Source organism: Lepidochelys olivacea (assembly GCF_965140295.1).
Source record: "Lepidochelys olivacea isolate rLepOli2 genome assembly, chromosome: 8".
Taxonomy (NCBI): domain Eukaryota; kingdom Metazoa; phylum Chordata; order Testudines; family Cheloniidae; genus Lepidochelys; species Lepidochelys olivacea.
The window spans coordinates 36,739,919-36,761,034 of record NC_140418.1 but is presented as its reverse complement, the minus strand read 5'-3'; the positions used below and the strand labels follow the sequence as shown (position 1 = coordinate 36,761,034).

Genomic DNA, 21,116 nt, shown 5'->3' with positions numbered 1-21,116 from the left:
GATCCAGGAGAAGGATTTGTTGCCAGGGAAAATGGCAGAATTCGAACTGGTAGTGGGTTACAAAATCCTTGCACCTTTAGCTAAAGTACACATGCAAACTAGCGGTTTGCAGGCTGAGCTGACTGTTGCAACAGTGGCACGCAATTTTGCACCATTTCTACTGGGGAATAATTTCTTTAATGTGGCACAATCTGTCCCAGGGTTGGTTAGCAGTGAGCAGGAATCTTGTGCTAAAAGCCTCGGGGTGTGTGTGTGTGAAGTCACATGGACTGCTGGGGGAATAGGAGGGTGTCTCTTAGATTCCTCTGTAGCAGTAAAGAATGCAGCTCTGGGGGCAGGGATGGTTGTAGCCAAATCCTGTAGCCCAGGGGCTCAAGGCAAGTTCCAGAGGGAGGGGCTGGACGAAGCCAGCTCCTGTCCCGTAATCATCTCCCCAGGGGAGGGGAATGTACCATCTTGTAGCAGGGGGGGCACCCCAGCTGCTGACTGCCAGGAAGTTGCAGGTCATCAGGGGGCAGGGCCTGCCCTAGGGTGCACAGAGACATGTGTCCTGAAGGTGGAAGTTGGGATCCTGGTGACCGCTGCGGTGGGAACAGACCCTAAGCACTCCGTAGAGGGAAGCAAGCCCAACCTGAGTGAAAGGGGAGGAATTTTGCTGGCCAGTGAAGGGTCTGTCATAGCTGGTAGCTGTGAGCCCACAGCTGGACCAGGGTCACCTTCCCCTTTGGGGGACACAGGAGTATCTGACTCAGAGGGAAGCCCAAAGAAGGAAGCCCAGACGGTAGGTGAGGGGGGACCGGAGGGTTCACCCACCTTTTGTAGGGAGGATCTTTCCCAGGAGGATGGTGAAAAGTCTACATTTAAAATGCCAGCCCCCTCTCCTGTGGATCAGGTTTTAAGGGAAAACTGGGGGTCAGATCTCTTGGAGGGGAGCACCCCCTCAACTAATCTTTGGGGAATAGAAAGAGGGGTATCCAAGGGGATCTTACCCATTCAAAGCACCCCATTGAAAGATGTTGTTCTTGCTACGCTTGTAAGAGATAAAACTGTCTTTTAAAGGCAGGAGGAAAAAAAATCTCTGCATGGATGAAACTTCACAAGGGAGTGGGGTCTGGCCCAGAGAAATTCCAGAGGGAGGGGCCAAGGGCAGGCATGGTTGCAGTACACCCTTTCCTTGCCAAAGCCCCAAACACATGCCTGAATTAAAAGCCTTCTCCAAAGAGGCGGAAGAATCTGCATCAGAGTGCCTACCAGGGGGCACAAAGAATGGGAAAATTCAGTAGATACTAAACAAGCTAAATCGTGTAGATTTGCTGATAATCTTGTGTCTTTTGCTAATTCATCTATGGGATAAAATAAAGGAATTAATACTAGTGGTAAATCCTTTAAAGAGGTGGGACATACCTGATTTATGAAAAAAACTTTTGTATATGCTAGGGATGGTGACAAGACAGCCCCACAAGCACGTTACTTTGCAGCATATACCTGTAAACAGACTGGAAGCTAGACCCATGCTGCTGTGTAGAAGGAGAAACTGAGGCACACCACCTCATGGCATTGGTGGCTAAATGCCAAGACACTTACACTTTAACAGATATTGCTGTCTGCATTCTCTTAGCAATACTACACCCCAACCTGTTTTCAGGCACCTGGGGATCAGGAACCCCAAAACTTTTTAGAACACTTATGAATGACATCATGTTGTTTAAAGGTACTGAAAGGGAGTGTGACCAAAGACAAACAGGGATTTTACATGTACTGCCTCCGCCGCCGACAGTGTCCTAGTCTCTGGCAGTAAGTTCAGAAGAATGTGACAATGCCCCCCATAAGGCTTTATGGAAATATGCTTATGAATATATATATGATATAACGGGAATATGTTTTATGCTACATAGGCCATGTAACATATCTATGTAAAGGTTATGATCTACTGAATATATTCATCCTATTTGTATGCATGTGTCATTGTTGTACTCAAAGTTATGAATACTGGCTGTATACTTGTTTGATTTTAAATAACCTTAGTAAGGCATTTGGTCAGCTTCTTTAGAAACAAATTTGAAAGTTAAGTGCCCAGTCAAGAAGCACTTAACACAATGGATCTTGGAAGGCTCCATTCCACATAAGTCTTCCTGGAGACATTCAAGATAGCATGTGGGCGATGGCTGCTTCCTGTAAAATCCGAGTTATTCATGGACATGTGACTTGCCCATGTGACTCCAAAACTCCACTTTGTAGCTGGATTCTACACAGGGGGAGGGAGGAGTGTCCACCCACTAGAGAAAGTCTATTTAAATCCCTGGGAGACCCTCCATTTTGTCTTCAGCTGGCTCAAGAGATAGCCTCTCCACCGCCAAGGATACCTGAAAGAAACTGGAACAAAGGACAGTAACTACAGGGCATGTGAGTGATTGCTGGACCCAGACTAGAAGGAGTCTAGTCTGTAAAAGGAAGCATACTGGAATTCCTCTGAGGGTGAGGTTTTTATCTGTGTTCAGTTTTCTCACTGTGTAAGACATAGACTTGCGTGTTCTATTTAATTTTGTTTGGTAATTCACTTTGTTCTGTCTGCTATTACTTGGAACCACTTAAATCCTACTTTCTGTATTTAATAAAATCACTTTTTACTTATTAATTAACCCACAGTACGTATTAATACCTGGGGGAGAGGGAGCAAACAGCTGTGCATATCTCTCTATCAGTGTTATAGAGGGCAAACAATTTATGAGTTCTTATACAAGGTAAAATGGATTTATGTCGGGTTTGGACTCCATTGGGAATTGGGCATCTGAGTGTTAAAGACAGGAACACTTCTTAAGCTGCTTTCAGTTTAAGCCTACAACTGTTAGGGGATTTGGTTCAGACCTGGGTCTGGGTTTACAGCAGGCTAGCAGGTCTGGTTCAAACCAGGCAGGGCACTGAAGTCCCAAGCTGCCAGGGCAGGAAAGCTGGGGCAGAAGTAGTCTTGGCACATCAGGTGGCAGCCCCCAAAAGTTTTCTGTGATCCAACCCATCATATCTATGAAAAGCAGCAAGATGCAATGTCACGGTCTCATGTCTTCCTGGCACTCTAATGATCTGGTAGTGAATTCTTACCAGAGCTTCTCTATTGCAGTGAAGGAGACAAATCTTTCAATGCAACATGTTTCGGGGGGGGGGGGTCGGGGCTTCCAGAAGGGGTAGATCAGAGGATAATAGTGTACAAGAATAGGGAGAGGAGGGCGGTCAGGATCAGACAGGAATGTGCAGGCAATATCGCAAGAACTGGAGCACTGTTCCCATATGTGGAGCCCTGGAATTCATGGGCTTTGCTGAGAATGCTGGGGAGCAGGGACACATATACCCGTAAACAGACTGGAAGCTTGACACAGCAGCAAAAGCATAACAGGCCCATGCTGCTGTGTAGAGGATGCTTGGGCAGATCCTCAAAAGTATTTAGGCACCTAACTGTCACTGATTCCTTGAGAGTTAGGTGCCTCAATACCTTTGCAGATCTGGGCCAAGGTGACTCTTGGGGTGACACTGGAAGGCTCAAGACCTAAAATCAGAGAGACCCAAAGACCTTAAGAGCATAAGAACATAAGAATGGCCCTACTGGGTCAGACCAAAGGTCCATCTAGCTCAGTATCCTGTCTCCTGACAGTGGCCAATGCCAGGTGCCCCAGAGGTAATCAACAGAACAAGTAATCATCAAGTGATCCATCCTGTTGCCCATTCCCAGCTTCTGGCAAACAGAGGCTAGGGACACCATCCCTGCCCATCCTGGCTAACAGTCATTGATGGAACTATCTTTCATGAACTTATCTCATTCTTTTTTGAACCCTGTTATAGTCTTGGCCTTCACAACATCCTCTGGCAAAGAGTTCCACAGGTTGACTGTGCATTGTGCGAAGAAATAATTCCTTTTGTTTGTTTTAAATCTGCTGCCTATTTTTATTTACTTTCCCCACACATGATTTTATAGACCTCAGTCATATCCCCCATAGTCATCTCTTTTCCAGCTGAAAAGTCCCAATCTTATGAATCTTTCCTCATACAGAAGTCATTCCATACCCCTAATAATTTTTGTTGCCCTTTTCGGTACCTTTTCCAATTTCAATATATCTTTTTTTAAGATGGGCAACCACATCTGCACGAAGTATTCAAGATGTGGGCATACCATGGATTTATATAGAGGCAATATGATATTTTCTGTCTTATTATCTATTCCTTTCTTAATGATTCCCAACATTCTGTTCACTTTTTTGACTGCCGCTGCACACTGAGTGGATGTTTTCAGAGAAGTATCCACAGTAACTCCAAGATCTCTTTCTTGACTGGTAACAGCTAATTTAGACCCCATCATTTTATATGTATAGTTGGGATTATGTTTTCCAATGTGCATTACTTTGCATTTATCAGCATTGAAATTCATCTGCCATTTTGTTGTCCAGTCATCCAGTTTTGTGAAATCCCTTTGTAGCTCTTTGCAGTCTGCTTTGGACTTAACTATCTTGAGTAGTTTTGTATCATCTGCAAATTTTGCTACCCTTTTTTCCAGATCATTCATGAATAAGTTGAATAGTACTGGTCCCAGTTCAGACCACAACAGATGTAGAGACAGCCCTGCAAAAGCTAGAAGGGTAGATAAGAATTTGCTTCTTTGATAGTCTGTCCCTTTATTAACACCCCTCACAGCTCCCTCCTCTAACCACCTCTTCACCCTGGTACTATAAAAAGAGTCAGAAACACTGTTGTTTGTAACCTATCATTTAAATCAGCTTCTGTACCTAATGACCTAATGTGATGCCAATTTTTAAAAAGGGCTCCAGAGGTGATCCCGGCAATTACAGGCCAGTAAGCCTGATTTCAGTACCGGGTGAACTAGTTGAAACTATAGTAAAGAATAAAATTATCAGATGCATAGATGAACATAATTTGTTGGGGAAGAGTCAACATGGTTTTTGTAAAGGGAAATCATGCCTCACCAATCTACTAGGATTCTTAGAGAGGGTCAATAAGCATGTGGACAAGGACAGTGGATATAGTGTACTTAGACTTTCAGTAAGTCTTTCACAAGATCCCCCAGCAAGGGCTGTTAAGCAAAGTAAGCTGTCATGGGATAAGAGGAAAGGTCCTCTGATGGATCAGTAACTGGTTAAAATATAAGAAACAAAGGGTAGGAATAAATGGTCATTTTTCAGAATGGAGAGAGGTAAATAGTGGTGTCCCCAGACTCTAAACCTGGCCCAGCATCCTCTGTGCCTCATAAAGAGAGCCTGGCCCAATAATTCATAATCAGCCAGGGAGTTCTCTAGCCAGTGTGATACAGGTCAGACTAGCTGATTACAGGGATCCCTTCAGGATTTAGAACCTACGAATACATGAATAGTTTAGAAAATGCACCAATCAGACACTAGGCACATGCACTACGGGCTTGTCTACACTTAAAATGCTGCACCAGTGCCCAGGAGTGGTGGAAGGTCCCTATAAGTGGCGGGGACCACCAGCACCCGAATTGTGGCCTCACCCTTTCCCCCTGAGGCCTCATCCCCAAGCCACCCTTTCTCCCTGAGCCAAGGCCCCATCCATGCTCCACCCCTTCTCCACAAGGCTCCGCCCTTGCATTACAACCTTTTCCCCCCAGGCTCCTCCCTGCCCCTTCCCCCCCGAGTTCCCGCCTCTGCCCCTTTTCCCCCGAGAGGCCCTGCCTCTTGCTTGTTCCTCTCCCCGCCATTTGCCCTTTTGGCCAGTAAAAAGTGGGAGGACATAGCCCTCATAGTGCTTCACTAAAGACACTACCTATGCCGACAGGAGGGGTTCTCCAATCAGCATAGGTAATCCACCTCCCCAGGACAATTCTCCCATCAACCTAGTGCTGTCTACACTGGGGTTAGCTCAGTTTAACAGCGTTGCGCCAAGGGGTGGACTTTTCACACCCCTGAGTGATGTACTTATAGAGATATAATTTCCCCATGTAGACTGGGCCGAAGTTAACACGGCATTAATGTCCTAGCTCCCATCCCACCAGAGGCAGCCAGACTGGAGCTATCACTTCTCTGCTCTGTGACCCGAGCCCTCAAGCAGACAGCCCAAAATCACGGGGCGGGTGATGGGGATTTTGCCAGCAGATCTCTTTGCAAGCTCATCCCTAACATATTGTCTGCTATTCCTGAGATTGCCTTCAGCATTGCTACTTTCCAGCTCTCTCCCTCACATTGTAGTCTTAAAGTCACACCCTCCAAGATGTATTAGGTTGTGCTCTCCTTGGCTGTATTTCTAGCTTTGGTACATATCCAGCTGCCATCACCGTAGTGTCTGAATAGCTCACACTCTTCAGTGTGTTTATCCCACAGCACCTCTGTGAGCAGGCAGTGCTGGCATCCACATTGCACAGACAGGGAACTAGGGCCCAGAGAGACTGAGTGATTTACCTAAAGTCCCATGAGAAGTCTATGGAAGGGGAGGGCATTGAACTGGGCTTTCCCAAGTACCAGGCTAGCAGCCTCACCATTGCACCAGCCTTCCTCCCTAAACATATGAGTAAGATATAGTCTCTGTCCTGCCCACCTGTCTAACCCCTCCCCCCCCCCACCTGGGCTTGCCGTGCTCCCAGATTAACAGCATTTGTAAAGAATAATATGCCTTCTTCCATATCGTTAACAAAGATCTTTAATAAAACTGGACCAAACAGAAAATCCCCCTTGGTGGCCTTGTCTCAGGTCCACTCACTACTGGGGCACCTCCTTCTGGCTGCTCTGGGGATTAGCTCCTGCCAGTTGCTGCACCCTCCTCCGGCAGTTTATCCACCTCTTGTCTTCTCTCACCCTGCACCTGCAGCCCCTCTTGCTCCAGGACCTGCAGCTTCCTCTTTGTGACTTAGCTCTCTGGCCAGGTCAGTATGGTCCCCGCTCTGGGGCATCAAAGTCTTTTGGGGCAAACTATCCCCGGCAGCCCGCTCCCCAGCCTGTGCAACTTCCCCAGTGGCTAGTAGGTGAACCCAGGCCTGCCCCCTCTATGCTAGGCTCCAGCTCAGGGACTGAACTATCCTGTACCTTGCTGCTTTACTCCGGAGCTTTGCCTACCTTTCTGGCTCCTGCCAGGTTTGCTAGACCAAACTCCCTCCTCCTAGGGAGTAACTGTGGACTTCCCTCTATAGTCCCAAACACACCTCCCTTCTCCCAGGGGTGACTGCAGCCCCTGGCTGCTCTCAGCTCCTGGCTTTATACACCCCATCCTATTCCCCGCCAGCTGAGCCTCATCTAATTAAGCTGGGGTCCCTGACTCCTCCTCCAGGTGCAGCCTGGGCAGTTAATTGGCCCACCTAGGCACCTTAGTCCCTTCAGGGCTTGTGTGGGATGAGCACCCCACCCTCAGGCCCCCAACAAAGAGTTCCCTGCAACTAAATATTGCCCCTCATCATCCCTTGCTTATGGCCCTTCTGCCTGGTTCACTCCCACTTGAAGGGTCTCACAACCAAGTCTGACACTTTCTGTAATGAAACAGGAATAGACTGAGACTCTTTGGAGCCAACAGAGGTAAGAAACCCCACAAAGACAGGAGCCAGCTATGGGGTAGGGCCCGTGGGGGTGGGGTGGCATGGGAAGCTGAGAGGCAGCCTAGTCCTCCAACAGAGAGGGTGCAGCACTGGGATTTATAAAAGCTGGGCTCTATTTCCAGCTCTGACTCTGACCTACTGGGTGACCTTGGGCAAGTCACTTCCTCTCTCTATGCATCCTTTCCCCCTCCCACCCTGCTTCTGTCTGGTCTACTTAGAGAGGCAGCTCTTTAGGACAGGAATTGCCTCTCACAACCTGTCTGTAGAGCGGCTACCTCACTGGGGCTCTCTTTGGACTTCTAAACACTACTGCAGTACAGTTAATTAATAACCAAGTAGCTACATGGCACCATTGACTGTTGGGACTTTAGTCTGGTTAGTCATGCAGCTAATCACACCGTAAATCATTTCACAAGCTGCCTGCTTTATGGACAGAAAAACATAGGAAAATTCCTTGCACCAAACTCTTCCTTCAGTTACACTCATTTGCTCTCCCTCTTTTGTTGGGGAAGCAATATTTGCATGCACATAGATCTTGATATGAACCAACGAATGGTGCACTGCGTGTGAACGCTGGTATTCAGTTTTGTATACACTTTTCCCCTGTAATTTTCAGTATTCCTTTCCATTTCTTTCAATAAGCAGAACACGAGTCCTGCCATGGCTCATTTAATACCTGTTAATTGCCATGGAAGTTAATCCAAGGCAGTGCTGCCTAGTGGATATCAATGTCTGCTTCACGTTTCAGAAGGGACTGTGATGAATTCAAATCCTGTTACGGTTGAAATTAGTGCATTTTCTGTTATTCCTCCCTCCTTCCCCAGTCAACGTGATTGTAAATTAATGTTTACTGTTTGGCTAAAGAAAAAGAAACTGATCCAAAATATAGTCTACGTAAACTAAATAACTAAATAAAATGTGCAGTTGAAAAAGAGAGATAAAGTGGGTGAGGCGCCTCTGTAATATCCCGGGACCGACCTGCCTACAACACTGCATACACCGTAAACTGGAAAAGGACAGTTAATCTGTAGAAAGATGTACTATCTACTGAAAACCCAACCAAGCAACCATCTCAGAATAAAATAGCTGTTGGAATGGGAAGCAAAGCAACTGGAGTTAACTTGTAATTAGGAAGCCCAAATGAGCTTTCAGCTGTGGAGTGAATGAGCTAATACTGCAGCACGACAGCAATGGAATAAGGAATACTTTTAAGATTTTGTTAAAAAAGATGACAATGAAGTGGTAAATGAAAATACATGATGGAACACTGCTAAATGCCCTCAGAAGTCAGAGGCCTGGAACTGCACTGGCACAGAGAAATGAAAACAAAACAAAAAACTCCCAATAAAGAAACTAGAGGGAAAGATTTAAAAGAGGGTGTTAACGGAGAAGTAATTGAAAGTGGGGAAAATCCTGAGAGAGTGTGACAATGAATTACCACTAGAGGGCAGTTAAACACCATTCTCATGGAACAAACTGAGTTTTCTCCCCAAACAGCTAGCAGTAGATTGTCTGACAATGCAAACTCAAGCCTGACTCATTGCTGGCACAACTCTTAAAAAAAAGAGCTCAAAAGAAGTTGGAGAAATCATGCACAAGTGGCAGTTACTAGCAAGATACAAAGGATTAAACACTTATCCCAGACTTTTCAGAAAGTTCTATACACCCCTGAATCAGAGGCAGAATAGATTTTCTTGAACAGATCTGCAGATAATGGCAGAAAAGATGACACTCGCTACATAACATGTGAAGCCCAATAAGTCGTGTGGCCCAGAAGCTTCTGTACAAGGTTGAGTGAGGTGTCATCCCCAGTTTGGAAGCAAACCAGTACTGAAGTCAGGCCACATGTATTGTTTTAATTTATCAGCACAGCATATTTGACAAAGGTGGACTCCTGATGTGTGATGGTCGGATGCAGCTGGAGAGCCAATGTATGTTGGAAAACATATAGGATTGAAAGAAGGGCTGCATCTCTGAGCCATCTAAGCAAGGTGCAGGGAGAACAACGGAAAATTACTTACCTTGGAATTCTGCTTCTCTGACCAGCTCATCTTGCAGGATTCTCATTCCTGGAGCAAGATGGTGGAACTTTCCAAGCATAATGATGTTTGGCCCCTAGGGAAGCCAATTCTCTCCCCTCTGGGGGTGGCATGTTTCCCTGGATCTCCAGACACTGGATTTCTTAACATTCTAGTAAGTTCCTTCTTGATCACAGTCAGCAAAGTCACTCCACCTGTTCAAGAGCTGCTCAGACACCAGGGGTTCTTCCAGCTTTGCCCTGCTTTGGGGATCTTTGTGCAGACTCCTTCCTTTCCAGTCAGGGCTGAGGGTTTATTTTTCATGAGTCATCTGTGTGCCTTGCTCTTCCCTGCTCATCAGCTTAACCATGGTTTGGTGAAGCCCTTTGGCACTTTGCCAGGTGAGGCCTTGGCCTGTTTTGCCCTGAGAAGATCTTTGCAATGGCACTTGAGTGCTTTGAGACGGTGGCTCTTGCCCTTTGGGGTCGTTGCCTGTCTGTTTCTGGGTGGTGGAGGCCTTGCCTCGAAGCACTGTTATGTTTCAGTGCGCCAGAGCTTTCCTCCAGGTTTCCACGCTTTGCCTCCACTCTCCAGCACTTTGGAGAACTTCCCCAGCACATTAGGGCTTTCGCTATGCCGTGAATGGCATTTTTCCAAGGAGCTGTCCTCTGTTTCTGGCGTTGTTAATCTGAAACTGCAATAACTTTAAAAAGCTTGACAGTGTCCATTTATTTCGGGCAAATTCCCTAGGTTCCAGCCACAGCTCATGTCACACAGAGGTCTCTCCCCTCCCCTCCCCCCAGCACAGAGTGACCCCGTGGGACTCCAAGCAGGGCCCCAGAAGACTCCTAACATGGCATGGGCTCCCAGCAGAAAGCGCTGGAGAGACACCCTGTGTTGAGTGCTGTCCAGCTCCTGGTGCATGGGAGGCACCTGGCAGAGAGCACTGAGGGGGGGCAGTCTGCATTCCCAGCTCTTAGGGGAAGGCACTGATGGGAGACCAGGCACTGAATTCCACCACCCACCAATGCACCTGAAGCACCCAGCATAAAGCAGTGATGGCAGGGGTGCAATGGAGGGGTGGGGGTGGCAGAGGGCCAAGACCCTCCCTTGGCCATAGACACTGCAACAAATTCAGATGAATGCTCTCGCCAAGCCACCATCTCTCCTTCCACAGTCGGCCTGGAAATGGAAGAGGTGGACAAGGCAGCATGAGGAGATGGGGGGCTGAGGTTCTGGGAAGCATGGAGCCAGGGGGTCCCAAGGCCTGGAACTCCAGGAGGAGCCACTGCCCCTGCTCCAGCCAGCTGCTGATGGCTTCAATTGCTGCTTCTTTTCCTCTCCACGGACTGGCCCCACATGAGAGAGCTGGGCTGGGTCTTTTCCCCCTCCTCTCTCCTGGCACCGGAGAGACTGGGACTGGATGGGACCTCTCCTGCCTCCACTCCACTCCCACTGGAGAGACTGGGACCAGCTGGAACCTCTGCCCCCCGCCCAACTTGTCCCCTACTGGAGAGACTGGGACCAGCTGGGACCTCTGCCCCTCCCACTCACCTCCCACCAGAGAGACTGGGACTGGCCGGGACCTCTCCCACTTTCCCTCTCCTCCCCTCCCAATGGACAGACTGGGACCAGCCGGGACCTCTTCCCCACTCACTCCCCTCCCTCCGGAGAGACTGGGACAGGCCAGGAGGACCTCTGCCCCCCACACATTTCCCTCCAACCAGAGAGACTGGGACTGGCTGGGACCTCTCCCCTCTGCCTCCATTCCCCTCCCACCAGAGAGACGGGGACCATCTGGGACCTCATCCCTGCACTCTTCTCCCATCTGAGAGACTGGGACCAGCTGGGACCTCACCCCCCTCTCCTACCAGAGATACTGCGACTGGTTGGGACCTCTCCAGCCCTCCCCGCCCACCAGAGAGACTGGGACTGGCTGAGACCTCTGTCCCTCCCACCGGAGAGATTGGGACTGGCTGGGACCTCTCCACCCCTCCCCTCCCCACCCACCAGAGAGACTGGGACCAGCTGGGACCTCACCTAGAATGACCAGAACTGTTCCGATATTTAACTCTTTTTCCCGCATCCTGATCAATGTACGATTGGGACACCATTTGTCCCGATATTCAGGTAAGGAAGTGAGTGGGAGGGAAGCACCAACTCCATGGGTGCTCTGGGGCTGGAGCACCCATGGAACAAAATTAATGGGTGCTCTGCACCCACTGGCAGCCAAGCTCCGCCATCCTCACCTCCTTCTAGCGGATCTTAAACATAAAAAAGAAGCTTACAAGAAGTGTAAGGTTGGACATATGACCAGGGAAGAGTATAAAAATATTGCTCGGGCATGTAGGAATGATATCAGGAGGGCCAAATCGCACCTGGAGCTGCAGCTAGCAAGAGATGTCAAGAGTAACAAGAAGGGTTTCTTCAGGTATGTTGGCAACAAGAAGAAAGCCAAGGAAAGTGTGGGCCCCTTACTGAATGAGGGAGGCAACCTAGTGACAGAGGATGTGGAAAAAGCTAATGTACTCAATGCTTTTTTTGCCTCTGTCTTCACTAACAAGGTCAGCTCCCAGACTGCTGCGCTGGGCATCACAAAATGGGGAAGAGATGGCCAGCCCTCTGTGGAGAAAGAGGTGGTTAGGGACTATTTAGAAAAGCTGGACGTGCACAAGTCCATGGGGCCGGACGAGTTGCATCCGAGAGTGCTGAAGGAATTGGCGGCTGTGATTGCAGAGCCATTGGCCATTATCTTTGAAAACTCGTGGCGAACCGGGGAAGTCCCGGATGACTGGAAAAAGGCTAATGTATGCCAATCTTTAAAAAAGGGAAGAAGGAGGATCCTGGGAACTACAGGCCAGTCAGCCTCACCTCAGTCCCTGGAAAAATCATGGAGCAGGTCCTCAAAGAATCAATCCTGATGCACTTGCATGAGAGGAAAGTGATCAGGAACAGCCAGCATGGATTCACCAAGGGAAGGTCATGCCTGACTAATCTAATCGCCTTTTATGATGAGATTACTGGTTCTGTGGATGAAGGGAAAGCAGTGGATGTATTGTTTCTTGACTTTAGCAAAGCTTTTGACTCGGTCTCCCACAGTATTCTTGTCAGCAAGTTAAGGAAGTATGGGCTGGATGAATGCACTATAAGGTGGGTAGAAAGCTGGCTAGATTGTCGGGCTCAATGGGTAGTGATCAATGGCTCCATATCTAGTTGGCAGCCGGTATCAAGTGGAGTGCCCCAAGGGTCGGTCCTGGGGCCGGTTTTGTTCAATATCTTCATAAATGATCTGGAGGATGGTGTGGATTGCACTCTCAGCAAATTTGCGGATGATACTAAACTGGGAGGAGTGGTAGATATGCTGGAGGGGAGGGATAGGATACAGAAGGACCTAGACAAATTGGAGGATTGGGCCAAAAGATATCTGATGAGGTTCAATAAGGATAAGTGCAGGGTCCTGCACTTAGGATGGAAGAATCCAATGCACCGCTACAGACTAGGGACCGAATGGCTAGGCAGCAGTTCTGTGGAAAAGGACCTAGGGGTGACAGTGGACGAGAAGCTGGATATGAGTCAGCAGTGTGCCCTTGTTGCCAAGAAGGCCAATGGCATTTTGGAATGTATAAGTAGGGGCATAGCAGGCAGATCGAAGGACGTGATCGTTCCCCTCTATTCAACATTGGTGAGGCCTCATCTGGAGTACTGTGTCCAGTTTTGGGCCCCACACTACAAGAAGGATGTGGATAAATTGGAGAGAGTCCAGTGAAGGGCAACAAAAATGATTAGGGGTCTAGAACACATGACTTATGAGGAGAGGCTGAGGGAGCTGGGATTGTTTAGCCTGCAGAAGAGAAGAATGAGGGGGGATTTGATAGCTGCTTTCAACTACCTGAAAGGGGGTTCCAAAGAGGATGGCTCTAGACTGTTCTCAATGGTAGCAGATGACAGAACGAGGAGTAATGGTCTCAAGTTGCAGTGGGGGAGGTTTAGATTGGATATTAGGAAAAACTTTTTCACTAAGAGGGTGGTGAAACACTGGAATGCGTTACCTAGGGAGGTGGTAGAATCTCCTTCCTTGGAGGTTTTTAAGGTCAGGCTTGACAAAGCCCTGGCTGGGATGATTTAACTGGGAATTGGTCCTGCTTCGAGCAGGGGGTTGGACTAGATGACCTTCAGGGGTCCCTTCAAACCCTGATATTCTATGATTCTATGATTCTCCCTGCCCCCATGCACCGTATTCCTGCTCCTTCCAGTGCTTCCTGCTGCCTAACAGCTGTTTGGTGGTGCTTAGGACTTTCCCTGGAGAGAATCATAGAATCATAGAATATCAGGGTTGGAAGGGACCCCAGAAGGTCATCTAGTCCAACCCCCTGCTCAAAGCAGGACCAATTCCCAGTTAAATCATCCCAGCCAGGGCTTTGTCAAGCCTGACCTTAAAAACCTCTAAGGAAGGAGATTCTACCACCTCCCTAGGTAACTCATTCCAGTGTTTCACCACCCTCTTAGTGAAAAAGTTTTTCCTAATATCCAATCTAAACCTCCCCCACTGCAACTTGAGACCATTACTCCTCGTTCTGTCATCTGCTACCATTGAGAACAGTCTAGAGCCATCCTCTTTGGAACCCTCTTTCAGGTAGTTGAAAGCAGCTATCAAATCCCCCCTCATTCTTCTCTTCTGCAGGCTAAACAATCCCAGCTCCCTCAGCCTCTCCTCATAACTCATGTGTTCCAGTCCCCTAATCATTTTTGTTGCCAAAAGAGAGTGGGAGGAGCGGGGACATGGCGCGCTCAGGGGAGGAGGCAGAGAAGAGGCTGGGCAGGGGCAGAGACTTGGGGAAAAGGGATGGAATGGGGATGGGGCAAGGGCGGTGCAGGGTCAGGAAGAGGCAGGGGGGTGGGCGAGAACCCACCAGGCAGAGGGGAAGTTGGCGCCCTAAGCCGGCGAGTGGCAACTGGGTGGGTGGGTTAAGAAGCGAGTGGTGGGTGGAGGACTGAGGAGGGATGCAGCAAGCCAGCGGTGGGATGGGGGATGAGGAAGGGTGTGGTGGGGGGCCAAGCGGGGAAGGGGCAGGACCTGGGGCAGAGTGGGGGCAGAGCCTGGGAGGAGTGGGGGTAGACTGTGGGCAGGGCTGATGGCACCCCAAAGTGTCCCGATATTTTACAGTTGTGATCTGGTCACCCTAACCTCACCACCCCACTCTTCTCCCACCGGCGAGACTGGGACCTCTCCCTCTCCATTTCTCTCCCACCAGAGAGACTGGGACCATCTGGGACTTCTTCCCCCACACCCACCAGAGAGATTTGGACAGGCTGGGACCTCTGCACCTCCATTCCCCTCCTATCGGAGAGACTGGGACCGACTGGGACCTCCCCCTCCTCCCCCGCCAGAGACATTGGGGACTGGCTGGGACCTCTCCCCTTCCCCTCCATTCCCCTCCCACCAGAGAGACTGGGACCTGATGGAACCTCTCCCCTTCCTCCATTCCCCTTCCACCAAAGAAACTGGGACCAGCCAGGACCTCTCCCCCACATTTCCCTCTCACAGGAGTCCTACAGCTGACAGGCTTCCCTGGGAGAAAGCTGTGGTATGGATTGGGCCAGCACACAGACAAGTAGTTAAGAAAATACATATTTATCATGTATATCTAGGAAAGGAGGTTTCGCAATTCGTAGGTATATTTAGCTATTATGAAAATGATGGGTGTTCCTTAGCATTTTCATTGCTGAATTTAGGAAAGCTTGGACTTGTTTTATTATTGTATTTTAATGTCCATAAATATGTTACCCAAAATAGGGCTAAAGGAGACTCTTAGGATCATCTATTTTGATCTTCTGCATAACAGTCCACAGAATTCTGAACCAGTAATTTCTGCCTTAAACCCATCACTTCTCTTTGAGCTAAGGTATCAGTTTTAGAAAGATTCCAGTCCTGACGTAAAGACTTCAAGTGATTCAAAATCTGCCATGCCCTAGGTAAGTTATTCCAGTTAATTACCCTCACTTTATTTCTAGTCTGCATTTGACTAGCTTCAGTTTCCAAACATTGGATCTTTTTGTGTCTTTTTCTACTAAATTGAAGAGCCATCTATTATCAGAAATCTCTTCATGTAAGTACTTGTAGACTAGTGTTTTTCAACCTTTTTTTCAGTTGCAGACCCTTAGAAACTTTCAAATGGAGGTGCAGAAACCTTTGGAAATCTTAGACATACTCTGTGGCCTCCGGGATCCGTGGACCACAGGTTGAAAACCACTGTTGTAGACCATGTTCAGGACACCTCTTAAACCTCTCTTGGATAAACTAATTAGATTGAGCTTCCTATGTTTCTCATTATAAGCCATGTTTCCCAGACTTCAAATCTTTCTTGTGGTTTTTTTTCTGAACCTTTTCCAATTTTTCAGCCCTCTTTTTGAAGCATGGGCACCAGAACTGGACATGATATTCCAGCAATAATCTCACCAATGCTGTACACACCTCCCTACTTCTTCATATTTTTCCCCGATTAAAAAATTGCATTTTTTAAAGATGAGGTAATTTTTGTGAAAAAATCTGTTTTTTTTTTTACATTTAACCTGGAATACTGAAAATTTGCCCCAAACTGAACCTTTTTAAGTTTAAAAATTTCAGTGAATATCCCAAACATTTCAAAGACATTTTGTCAAAAATTGTCACAGGAAAAATAATTTCCCAACAAGCTCTAGCAACGAAACAGCTTCCCAGGGAATTCCGGGAGCTAGCCCTCACTACTGAACCTAATACAAGAAAAATGAAGGTCAATTTGGAGACAGTGACCGTGGGTTTTATTAAACCCTCTAATAGAAAAGAAATTTCTTTCTTCCTATTGTGTATGTACCTGACTAGCTTAATGATAATTTCCTGGTTAATAAGAATTATACTGGTATTCAATAATTCATATGCATCTCACACACTGAGATTTTAAGTGCTGTCTCACGTTTTATTGCATATATAACACTACTTGTGGCGTACTTAGCCAGAGCTTTTTGTAACAAACCAGTAAACTTGGTTTTAATCAGTTGCCCCCATCACCTGGTGTTGACTATTTTATAAACAAAGAACGAGTAAGTAAGGAGGAAGGGAAGACTATTGTGACTGCTCTTGAAACACTGCTACTTAGATTGGAAGCTCTTTGGGGCAGAGGCCATCTGTACGGCACTTAACGCAACGGGGGCCTGGTCCACGATTAGGGCTCCTCTGCGCTACAGTAATACAAATAACATCTGAGAATGACTGGGATTGCAATCTCAAATGTTGAGACTATACGCTGGCTACCCAAGGGTTAATTTGATGACAGCCTTTCTAATTTTTAATTTCTCTTCTATGAAGCTATCAAACTCTGGTGTTGCGGCTGATTTGACCTGTAGTGATCTCAAACCCTCCTCAGCAATCCTGGTGGCTTCAGTATTTATGACCCAGAACAAATGCTTATGTGGCATCATTTATCAATGCGAGTAACGTTTCTTTTACTATTGAGTTTAACATTAAAAATCCCTTGGCAATAACCCCTCCCCCCCGATGCTGCATTGCAACAGACAAAAATGAAACTGGAGCTCTGGTGACCCAGTGAAAGTGTCCTGTATGGATAGGGCCAAAGGCTGTGGGCACCATCACCAGTAGGCATGGGAGGGAAGGGCAGGCTCCAGTCAGGCCAAAGGCACCATGCGTGGGGGGACAAATTCCATACCTGCCAGAGGCGTGCAGTTTGGGGGCAATGCCCCCCTGCACCCTCCAAACTACACCCATACTCTCAGTTACACAGCCGCTCTGCTCTCAAAGCAGCAGTGGAGTGAGTCATGGTGTCAAAAATGAGTACACAGAGAAGGAAAAATTGGTGTGTTGCACAGGTGATTGCCATGGGGGAGGGGGAGGAAAAAACACAGACTTGGAGCAAAGCTGTTAAGTGTAACTGAGTGAATTACTGCAACAGGCAACCAAGTTCTATTTCTTCCAATTTGACCCCTGTGCTGTATGAAGACAGAATTGTTGGTCTTTACTGTAAAGATTTTGTTGATCTTCATTAACCGTGATAACATGTATGGGCTAGAACAGTTCTTGGATACTTTGCACAGGTGAGCTTTGGGTTTTTTTAATGCAGTAAGTATTTGTGGCTGGGTATTTTGAATGGCTGAGATCACCTGTCTCTTTCATGGGAGGGAAGGAGCATACAGTATGAACCTGCCATTGCAGACCTCTACTATTTGCAGTACTGAATGGGGACATGGGCGGAGATTGTGAAGGTTAATCAGCTTCTCAAGCAGCTGTTTGCAAAAGGTTTCAGCCATTGTCTTCTAATACTTCTGTGTTTGAAATGAAAAGAGACCAGTCCCTTTACTAGCTATAGAAACTATTTCAGATGTTGGAAAAACTAGAGATCTTACGTTGTAAATGATACAAGATTTAAAAAAAGGTCAGTTTAACCTTTCCCCCTCTTCCTGAAACTTTAAAAAAAAATAAATTTTTTTTTCCAAAAAGCGACTCTAGTTTTGGCATAATGCATTGACCAGGGAAATGGACTCAGTTTCTAGCTGTGCCCATAACTCACTGGGTGGTCATGGACAAATAATTCAACCTCCCTCTGCCTCAGTTTCCCCAGTGGTGAAATGGAGATACTTACTGAACTCAGGGACATGTTGTGAGGATTTATTGCTGAAAAACCAAGGGCTTTGAAATTCTAAAGAGCTATACTACTGCCAAGTGTTTATTATTGTTTTTGGTGTGAAATTTCTTATTGTTAAAAATGTTCTCCTGACCTTTCTTTTTAGAGGTAAACTGGAAGTGGCATGTTCCTTGCTCCTGTTTGCACGCTAATTAAGCTTATTTAAAATTTGGTTTTCAGTGGCAGTTTATCCCAGGCAATGTGACAAAAGCTGAAGGAAGGGTTAACTGTTGTAGAAATTGTTGGAAAGGCTAATTATCACTATAGTAAACACAGATTGTAAAATCTTAAAATCAAAATACTTCGCTCCCAATAATAAAAGATTGAATACCAAAAATAGATTCTCCTTCTGATCTGGTGGAATTATCAATAGGCTCATTAATATAAATAATCTACATGTTGACCATGCAGTTGTGGGTTGCCACAACATAGAAGCCTGTGCTTAACTGAGAAAAAAACCCACTCTATAAAGAGAATAATAGATATAATGGATTGGGAATGTACTATTAAGAGACTGGTGAGCATTAATGAATAGTTGAGCTGATTATTCCTTCACGTGGCAGTCATTTTCATGTCTGTAAAATATTTATCTACAACTATTTGGAAACAACTACTATTCTTCATTAAAACAGGCCTTACTTTCCAGCTGGTGCTACAACCCAGTGAATCCTGGGGGACACGACTCTTAGCAGGGATGGTGCATAGAATATCTCACTGCTGTTGTGCTCACTGCTAGCCTTTTGCCCTCCTCTCCGTGGCCACACGATCACTGCTGTTTTACTTCATTAGTGGTAGGCACTGGGAGGGAAGTTGCTGTTTTGTTTCATTAGCACACATCCGGTTGTGAAGGCACAGGCTTCCGCTCTAGTTTGTTGGGATGGATTGGGAGCGATTGCTCAACATGGCTTTGGGGTTAAGGCACCAGTTTTGTTTTCTAGTCTTGGTTTTCCCCCATGGGGTTGCAACATGGGCAGGGATTAGCTGAGTCCTTCTTTCTCCCAGCCCCACCTAGAAAAGGTTGAATCAGTATTTAACATTCAAGGAAGAAATGAATTAGCCTCCCAAATGAGGATGGGATTTGGAGTTGGGGGCATATGCCATTTGTAAAGCATTATGTAGCAGATTTATTCAAAGTTGGTGCAGTAAAAGATGTTACCCCACCTGCCTTGTGTCTCATATCCTGGGACCAACACGACTACACCCCCACTGCAATCTATTCAACTCTGAGGACTGGCCCCGAGAACAGCATTCCCTCTGTGAGAGGAGGTTATGTGACAGGGCAAGGCCAGATAGCTATAGGAAAGTAGTGAGAAACAGGTATGTTTGCCCCAGGCTAAACAAATTCCTGTTACCATGGTAACCAAATGGCAGTTGCTTCAGGTTAATCAAGACACCTGGGGTCAATTAAGATTCTTCGAGAAAGCAGTAGAGACAGCTAGGTTGATTGGGACACCTGAAGCCAATCAGGGGTTGGCTGAAACTAATTAAAAACCTCCCTGTTAGTCGGGGGGCATATGTCAGGAGCTGTAGGAGGACGTTGCGCTGTTGAAGAGACTGAGCAGTACACACCATATCAGGTACAAGGAAGGAGGTCCTGAGGTAAGGGTGAAGTGGATCTTGAGGAAGTGGGGGCTGCTGTAGGGAAGTAGCCCAGGGAATTGTACACATCCTGTTTCTAAAAAGTCAGCTACCATAGGTCCCTGGGCTGGAGCCCGGAGTAGAGGGTAGGCCCGGGCTCCCCCCTTTGCCTCCTGATTAATCACTGAGCCTGGGAGACAACAGAGACTGTGCAAGGGAGGATAGCTTCTTCTCACCTCCCTTGCTGGCTTATGATGAAAATGGCTCAGTAGGCTGTGACCCTTGCCTCTAGAGAGAGAGAAGGGCTACATGAAGGGTCACAGTGAGCCTCTGAAGCTAGCAAAATCTGCCAGGAAACGTGGGACCCATGGAGACCAGGACAGAGCTTTGTCACACTTAGCACAGTAGTACACACGGGATGCAGGCTGGTTAGGACTTTAGACACTTAGTGAGTAGCTGTTTTACACAAGAATAAGAACAGAAATAGCTAAAGGTAGCAGAGATTCTTACTCTTGTCTCTTAACCTCTCTGCCAACTTGCTAAAAACAGCCAGGACCTTCTGGCTTCAATTAAATGTAATTAATAAAGTTGTGGCCCCTTGGCCATTTAAAACAACATTAATAAGGTGGCTGTTGAAAACTTTCAAAAGAGCTGATATTAACAGCACAATCCAGCACCCACTTAAATCAGTGGAAAGACTCACATTGTCTTCAGTGGGTACTGGCTTGGGATCTATGTGAGACAAGGAAAATGCATGCAGTACATGGCACCATCTCAACAGCAGTACTGAAAATTTTGTATCCTGAGATTTAACTGCTGTCCTGGTTTGTATCATCCCACTGATTGTACAGTTTTTTGTGATATACATTTACACCAGATAAGATTTAATGACTATGAATAGAGAGCATAGAAAATATGATTGGAGAACTGATAAAGCATTTAAAAACACAAGTTATTATTTGAAATGCTGGGGATATAATTGTGGCCATGGCAATTTATAGACTACAAAAGACAAAACTTGAGAAAATTTCCCCAAGATGTATGGCTGCCTAAGAATAACAGAATGAATATTGACTGATACACCTGATTTCACTTTTCTCTGGGCTGTAGGCTAATTGTTTCAATAAGAGGTAAACAAGTTATTTTTATACAAAACCAGATAGATGAGATTCTGTAGAAGCTCCTCCCTACCCCCCATTTTTTAAAAATTTTTATTTTTTTGCTACTGTCAGTTGAATTCAGTGTTAGTGCCGGTTAAAGTAACAAAACTGGTTTTTGATGGAAAATTGAGTGAGTTTTTGACTAATTTTT

General features: G+C 46.7%; 1 long non-coding RNA gene across 1 annotated transcript in view; it reads left to right on the top strand.

Moving 5' to 3' along the window:
• Positions 1-525: 525 nt before the first annotated feature.
• The window catches only part of LOC311525162, a 29,193-nt gene continuing 8,602 nt past the window's right edge, over positions 526-21,116 (top strand). The window contains exon 1 of the long non-coding RNA XR_014712702.1: positions 526-781. This is a non-coding gene — a long non-coding RNA (uncharacterized lncRNA). The remainder of the gene's footprint in view (positions 782-21,116) is intronic.